This window comes from Saccopteryx bilineata, chromosome 2 (assembly GCF_036850765.1).
Source record: "Saccopteryx bilineata isolate mSacBil1 chromosome 2, mSacBil1_pri_phased_curated, whole genome shotgun sequence".
NCBI classification, from domain to species: domain Eukaryota; kingdom Metazoa; phylum Chordata; class Mammalia; order Chiroptera; family Emballonuridae; genus Saccopteryx; species Saccopteryx bilineata.
Window position 1 is genome coordinate 149,583,705 of NC_089491.1, and position 7,796 is coordinate 149,591,500.

A 7,796-nucleotide genomic window follows, 5' to 3' on the forward strand; every position below is an offset into this window, starting at 1 on the left:
GGCAAACAAAATGCCCGAGTTTCAGTAGAGCACCGAGCTTTTGAAGGTAACAGATTCACAGGCTTAATTAACATCCCTCTGAGGAATGCTATTTGAGTGTATGTATTAGATGTTCTCATGTTCTGATGTCAGAATGGTCCTGTATTTGGCTGAATTCTCCATGGCAATCATATCATGATAAAAAAAACAAACAAACAGACTTTTACTCCCAGCACACAGGTCCTCACTAATGTTCACAGTCTGTTCACTGGAAGGCCCTCAAATGAAGCTCTATTTCTCTATAGTTTTATGGAAGCTCTGGAGCATTATTAGAATAAGTTTTTTCTAGGTCCTTGTATTGAATATCTGTAGAAACTTCACCTCAATGCTCAGTTCCAAGACCTAGGTATGATCCTGTATTCATTGGTGTGGAGATCCCAGGAGATCTCCAAAGGCTAATTAATTTTGAGCCTCCACCTCCCGGGTTAAGGTCTGCCCATCACTCTCCTGCACCAAAGGGCCAGCTGTACTTTTTAAGAAAGGGGAATTGAGAAAAGAGGAAACTGACTTTTTGGGGAGTGTAAGAACAAACAGGAAAAGGAAAATAATGACATTTAATTGATTCAGATCATTTGATTTTTTAAAAAAGTCTTTTATGGGTAACAAAAACTTTCAAAATTTAGAAACACATATGAACCTAAAACTGCTCTTGAAAAACAGTCCTTAAAAATGCATAGCTTAGGCTGGTTAAATATATAAATACACAGGCTTGTTCTTCTGGCATACATAGTACTTATGAGATATAATGCTCACAAAAATTAGGGGATATTTTATAGCTTCGTATTCATTTTGAAATATTCCCTAATTTTTGTGAACAGTATATTTTTAGTTAAATAGGAAAATGTGAATTACTATGGTTTGGGTGATGTGCTATTTTCCAAATTAAAAACAGCCCAGCAAAAATACAAATAATTAGTTGAACTGGCAATAATTCACCTCCCAATAATTTCATTTGATGTGTAAAGCAGCTTTGATAAGTCAAATGAATTAAATCATGTCTTCTAATGTAACAAATATGAAATAAGTCACATTTTATGTTCTGCATATATATACTTTCTACAGACAGAACCCATCAGTAAAGAAATGCACATGAAAACAATCCAGAAATAAAGAAATGCTCTTGAACAAGAAAAAAATTCTCTCACAAAGGCCAATTCTCATTTATTTAATCAAATCTGCTCTCCGCTTAAACAAACAAGAAATTGTAAATGTAGTATGAGAAAGCAGGACCAGGGGAATGTGTAGCTGGAGGACCCCTTGGAAATCATCTGGATCCAAGCTGTCATTTCATAGATGAGACGGAGAAGTCAAGTGACTTGCCTAATGCCAAGGCTATCCCAGTAAATGGCACAGCCTGGACTGGAAGCCGCATCCTGAGGTGCAGGCTAGCCTCACACCATTGCACCACCCTAGTGCCCACATGATACTGGCCTTTTCTTTGGCAGGTTTCCTTTTACTTTGAACCTTAGCAGCACAAGAAACAAGAAAATGCATGACTGGATCAGCCCTGAGTGGACCTGCAAAATTGTTTTTCCCAAGTGTTTGCAGCTGACAAAAGTAACTGCTGATTTTATTAATAGCAACGCATTTGACAAGAATACATCCAGGAGCTCAGGATCCAAAAATAAAACTTCTTTTCAGAGCAAAAGAGCATCTCTGTTACAGAAGCATCTGCACTGCTTCTAGGGGTACACAGGATATTTGGTGCTTTACTATTTTAATCCTGTAATAATAGATTACCATTACAATAAAAGTCTTAGATTCATACAAAAAAGCCCCCAGTCCATGTCAAGCCACATTCAATATTGCCTGACACTGCACGTTGCATTAGCAACAGAATTGTCTATACTTTTGGATTCTATATCCTTACCTTTCATACACTGACAACTCAGCCCGCTCCAATCTGCTTTCTTCCTCCAACAGTTCACTAAAACAGCCTTACTAAGGTCAATAATAAACTGTCAATACAATGGCTATTTTTCTGTCCATGTCAACCTTAATTTCTCAGCAATATTATCACATTTGTCCACCCTCATTTGTCATCCTCATTTTCTTCCTCCTTTTCAGTTTCTTTTGCAGAATCGCCTTCCTCTACTGGTATATGCTGACTCCAGGTTTGGTTGCACACTGTTCTTTTGCTTTATGCCAAGTTCATCCTGGTTTATGTTTTCATCCTTATTGGGTATACTTCAGTAACTCCCTAAGCTTTATCTCCACTCTTAAGCTAAAAATTTCCTAACTCCTAGACGTGTATATCTGATTATTTGGTTGACATCTTTAACATCAAAATTAAGATGGCTATGTACGAACTCAGCATCTTCTTCCTCCCTTGTTTTCTAATAGCACCATTCTGTGCCAAGTGGTGCAAATCAGGCAAAAAGGTTGGCTTCACCCTCTCTCCTGTGCCCTGCATTTCCAATCCATCTCAAGTCCAGCAGATTCCATCTACTGCATCTCTTCACTCCACCCTCTTCTGTTGTCTCACCACCCCTTTCCCAAGCTATCACATCTCACTAATCTTCTCCCAGCTGGTCACCTGGCATCTCTCTGGTTCTCCATTTGTTTAAAAACAATAGGGTTGACAGTAACATCACTCAGAACACACCCTCTTGCTTTTTCTAGATTTCTAACATAACCTATAAGATATTCTATAGCCTGAGGTCAGCTTGTTTTTGAGGCTCATGTCACACCGTACCTCCTCCACCACTACACTCCAACCTTTTTGCAGTTTTTTTGTTTTGTTTTGAGAGGCAGGGAGACACACTGTAACATCAAACTGTTTCCATATGTGCCCCAACCAGAGATCAAACCAGCTACCCGTGTGCTTTTTCCTGCAGTTCTTTACACTCATAATTCCTCTAACCAACGGGACTTTGTATGTGCTATTCCCTTTTACCAGAAATGCAATCCCCTTCCTTTGCTTATCTAACATTTATGTATTCATCAGATTTAACTCAACAGTCCTTTCCTGTGTATACCTTCACTGACAGCCAGTTAGGTCAGTGTTTGGTTATATGCTTCAAAGGATCTAGTTCCTTTTAGCATAATAAATTAACTTTGTTTTTATTTAATTAACGTCTATCTTTCCTGCTAGACAGACAGAATGTTAGCAAGTATAATCCAGTTCAAGTTTGGAAACAGAAATGCAAAACAGAATGTCTAATAGACTTGATCATCATTCTTTAAAAAAAAATGATTTTAGAGAGAGGGAAATATTGATTTGCTGTTCCACTTATTCATGCATTCATTGGTTGCTTCTTGTACATGCCCGGACCATGATGGAACCCACAACCGTGGCATAATGGGATGACACTGACTGATCTACCCAGCCAGGGCTGATCTCCTTTCTTTTAATCAGACTTTCACCTTTGGCCATTCTAAATATTCATTCACCCAACTGCTGGCTGATAGTCAAGGTGGAGTGCTTCATTAATGCTGTTGCTCTTCGATCATTTTTTTAAAAGATGACTAATGATTTAACAATAACATTGTTTAAAAGTATTTTTAAAGATGAAAGAGGAGAAAGCTTGGTTCATTTCAGAGAGATTTCTCCTTTCTGTTATTTTAAAAGGGACAAGAGGATTTTGTTTCATTAGATTCCGCCTATCTGGACAGTCCAGCGCTCCTGCCACACACATGCAGAGATGCGATCGTTCTTCTGCTGGTACTACTACACAGTATGAAAGTAAAAACATCAGGTTCTCTTTATTTGCAACAGGTAAAAACTGAAGTTTAGTCATTTAACATAAGATAAAAAACAAGTGCAGTGACATCTGTCACAAAGGACAGTGTGTTTCTCCACAGCACCGTGCTTCTGGTTCGTCTCTGTGGCTGGTCCTGGTCATCTGGTGCAATGCCCCCAGGAACTTCATTCTCAATGGGAAGATCATCTTCAGGGCCAAACACATATGTTTATCAGCCTCTACGTCCAGTAATATATATTTTATTTACTTATATATATGTACCCCATCCTATCTTATCTTGCTCCAATCTTCTTACTGCATTTACATTGACATCAATCATTTATTAGGATCCTCCCCCAACATTCATCATACAGCGCCCTAAGTTGACAGTTAAGGAGAATTTGTACATGGGATAAATTAACTCAGCTGTTAGTGCACAGAAGTCACACAATCCTCACTGTGCTAACATACTTGTCTCCAGCTTTGGGAATATAATTATATGTTAATTTAGACATATACAGAGAACGTGAACAGGCAGACAATGCCTGAGGCTCATCTGGTAAGACAAAGTGTTTTGTACTTCTTAGCACAATAAAATATATTTTCAGAAACTGAGAACCAAGGAACATTTAGAACACAAACAGCAAATCACACATACTAATCACACAACAGATTGACTGGTACATTGAAATTCTGTCAAAATAGTTTCCTTGAGGCTTTCATTTCAAACAGGTCTGGAAAAAAAATCCACATGGCTCTGTGTCCTCTTAAGAGTTGTTTTCTATTTAAAGTTAAAAAAATTATACTTAGAAAAAGAATTATTATAAGAGGGTTTATCTGTCTCAGTGAATTTATTGTGGAAGGTTATCAACAACTGCTTTTATTTATTTTTATTTATATTTTTAGGCGAGAGGAGGGGAGACAGTGAGGCAGACTCCCACATGCACCCTAATTGGGATCCATCCAGTAACCCTATCTGGGACTGATGCTTAAGTTCAGAGCTATTTTTAGCACCTGAAGCTGATGTGTTCAAACAGAGCTATCCTCAGCACCTGGAGCTGCACTTGGACCAACCAAGCCACTGACTGCAAAAGAGGAAGAGGGAGAGAAGGGGAAAAGGGAGGGGGAGAGAAGCAGATGGTCATTTCTTCTGTGTGCCCTGACTGGGAATCAAACCTGGGACGTCCATATGCTGGGCCCACACTCTATCCACTGAACCACTGGCCAGGGCCCTCAACAACTGCTTTTAATGCTCTAATGCAGGGGTAGTCAACCTTTTTATACCTATCACCCACTATTTTATCTCTGTTAGTAGTAAAATTTTCTAACCACCCACCGGTTCCACAGTAATGGTGATTTATAAAGTAGGAAAGTAACTTTACTTTATAAAATTTATAAAGCGGAGTTATAGCAAGTTAAAGCATATAATAGTAATTACTTACCAAGTACTTTATGTCGGATTTTCACTAAGTTTGCCAGAATAAATCTTTATAAAACAATTTACTATAGTTAAATCTATCATTTTATTTATACTTTGGTTGCTCTGCTACCACCCACCATGAAAGCTGGAACTCCCACTAGTGGGCGGTAGGGACCAGGTTGACTACCACTGCTCTAATGTCAAGAAATTGGAAGGCAGAAATAAATTTTGAATTAAATACATGGCACTATGTATTCCTTAGGTGGGACTCATGTATTTCCTTTATATACTAATTAAAAATAAATTATTCCTTTAAAAACTCATAGAACTAGTCAAATATTTACCATTTTTCTACTTTTCTTTCAAATCTTACCTAACATTTTCGCTGACTTTTTGCTTAGTGTTTGAATAGCATTTGGTCTGACTTGCTATGAAAGAGTTTTCCTTCACCACCTTAGGAAGGCTGGACACTTCACTCCAAATCCTCAATGCCAAAGAAAGCTGCATGGACCCTTCAAATGGGGGTGGGGGTAGGGCGTAGCAGTAGAGAGGTGGAATTAAGAAATGACCAACATGAAAGGCTCTAAGAGGCCAGGAGAACAGTTACCAAGATAGTAAGAAACCTGTTCAGTTTTCTTCTATAGTCTTTTCTTTGGGCCATTTGAACATGAAGCTTTTTTTTTTTTAATTTCACATACAGTTTCTAGAGTTCACTGAAAGCTCAAAAATAAGAATACCCACAGAAACTGTACCTTTTTGGGATAACATATAAATTTTTTTTAATCAACAGTAGACATTTTATTACAGTAACATGTACAGATTGAGCACCGTAGGACCCTCAGTATATCAACAACAAAAAGAACATTTACATTACTTATTAGTTTTACTGAATTTAAAAAAATAAGGTGAATTGTACACTTAGCCCTTAAACAGGATTAAATGCCCTGGGTGTAAAGATTTAATACCATCATTAAAATTGTTTGCCCGGTTTGCTCAGTGGTAGAGCGTCGGCCTGGCATGCAGGAGTCCCAGGTTCGACTCCCGGCCAGTGCACACAGGAGAGGTACCCATCTGCTTCTTCACCCCTCCCCCTCTCCTTCCTCTCTCTCTCTCTCTTCCCCTCCTGCAACCGGGGCTCCATTGGAGCAGGGTTGGCCCAGGCGTTGAGAATGGCTCCAGAGCATCGCCCCTTGGTAGGCGTGCTGGGTGGATCCCAGTCGGGCACATGCGGGAGTCTGACTGCCTCCCCCTTTCCAACTTCAGAAAAATACAAGAAATAAAATAAAATAAATAAAAAAATTGTTTGCAAAAAAAAAAAAAGAAAGAATGATAAAACAAAACATTTTTTCTTGGGAGTGAAGTCTTTCATTTGCTGCTATAACCAGCAAATATCATTCATTAACTCAAGAATGGAAGGGAGAGCCCCACAAACACACTATGTGAGCAAGCTGACCAATACACATCACAGTTTTTTAAAAATGAAGGTTCTATAGGATATGTTTCAGGTCCTGGCTAGGCAGTGTCAAATGATATCTATTTCCTTGCTTTGTATTCATACTCCTTGGATGTGTTACAGGTCTCATGGCATTCGGCTTCTTTTTCTTTGTAGGTTTTATAATCTGAAAAGAGCACATGAGTGTTTCATCTACACTCTTTATGGCACCTGCATTGTCAAATACTTGACAATAATTGGGTACAGAAAACAGGGTGACCAATTGCCTCTTTGCAAAAAATTCATATCCATCTTCAACCACCTTATGGGCTTTACATATAAGATCCAAATCATGCTTCCGAAGAAATTCTGCAACCACATCTGCACCAAATGTGCAAGACACTCCTTTGTCATTTTCTCCCCAGCCTAAGACATCTTTATGTCAGACCACCAAAGATCACAAAGAAGACCTTGATCTGGTACATCAGTTGATCACATAATTTGCTGAATCAGATCCATAGGTTAAAGATATGGTGATAAACCTCCAAAACAGCAAAATATTCTCACCCACAATGGCTCCTTGGCTGCCACTGGTAAACAGTTAAAGCAGTCTGTGCACGTTTCCATTTTTTTTAGCGAGAGAGTCACAGCCAGCCAGGAAGGAAGAGAGATGAGAAGCATAAATTCTTTGTTGGGGCACCTTAGTTGTTCACTGATTACTTCCTCAAGCCAGTGACCCCTTGCTCAAGCCAGCAACCTTGGGTTCAAGCCAGCGACCTTCGGGCTCAAGCCAGCAACTATGGGGTCATGTTTATGATTTCATACTCAACCCCGCACTCAAGTTGGTGAGCCCACACCACTCAAGCCGGTGACCTCGGGCTTTGAACCTGGGTCCTCTGCATTCCAGGCTAATACTCTATCCACTGCACCCTATCTGGTCAGGCTGCAACCGAGCAATTCTTAGAGCCTGAGGCAGAGACCACAGATCCATCCTCAGTGCTGAGCCAACTCACTCTAATCAAGCCACTGCGGGAGGGAAACAGAGAGAAAGAGAGAGAGGAGAAAGGAGGGGTGGAGAAGGAAATGGTCACTTCTCCTGTGTGCCCCGACCAGAAATCGAACCCAGGACATCCATGCACCAACCAGGCCAACACTTGACCACTGAGCCAACCAGCCAGGGCCCACATATAACTTCTGACATCAATTTTCCACAGAAAAATGG

The 7,796-nt window shown here is 39.7% G+C and overlaps 1 pseudogene; it reads right to left on the reverse strand.

The window, feature by feature from the left end:
* Positions 1-6,248: 6,248 nt before the first annotated feature.
* Positions 6,249-7,730, reverse strand: LOC136322996 (serine/threonine-protein phosphatase PP1-gamma catalytic subunit A-like; annotated as a pseudogene).
* Positions 7,731-7,796: the final 66 nt, after the last annotated feature.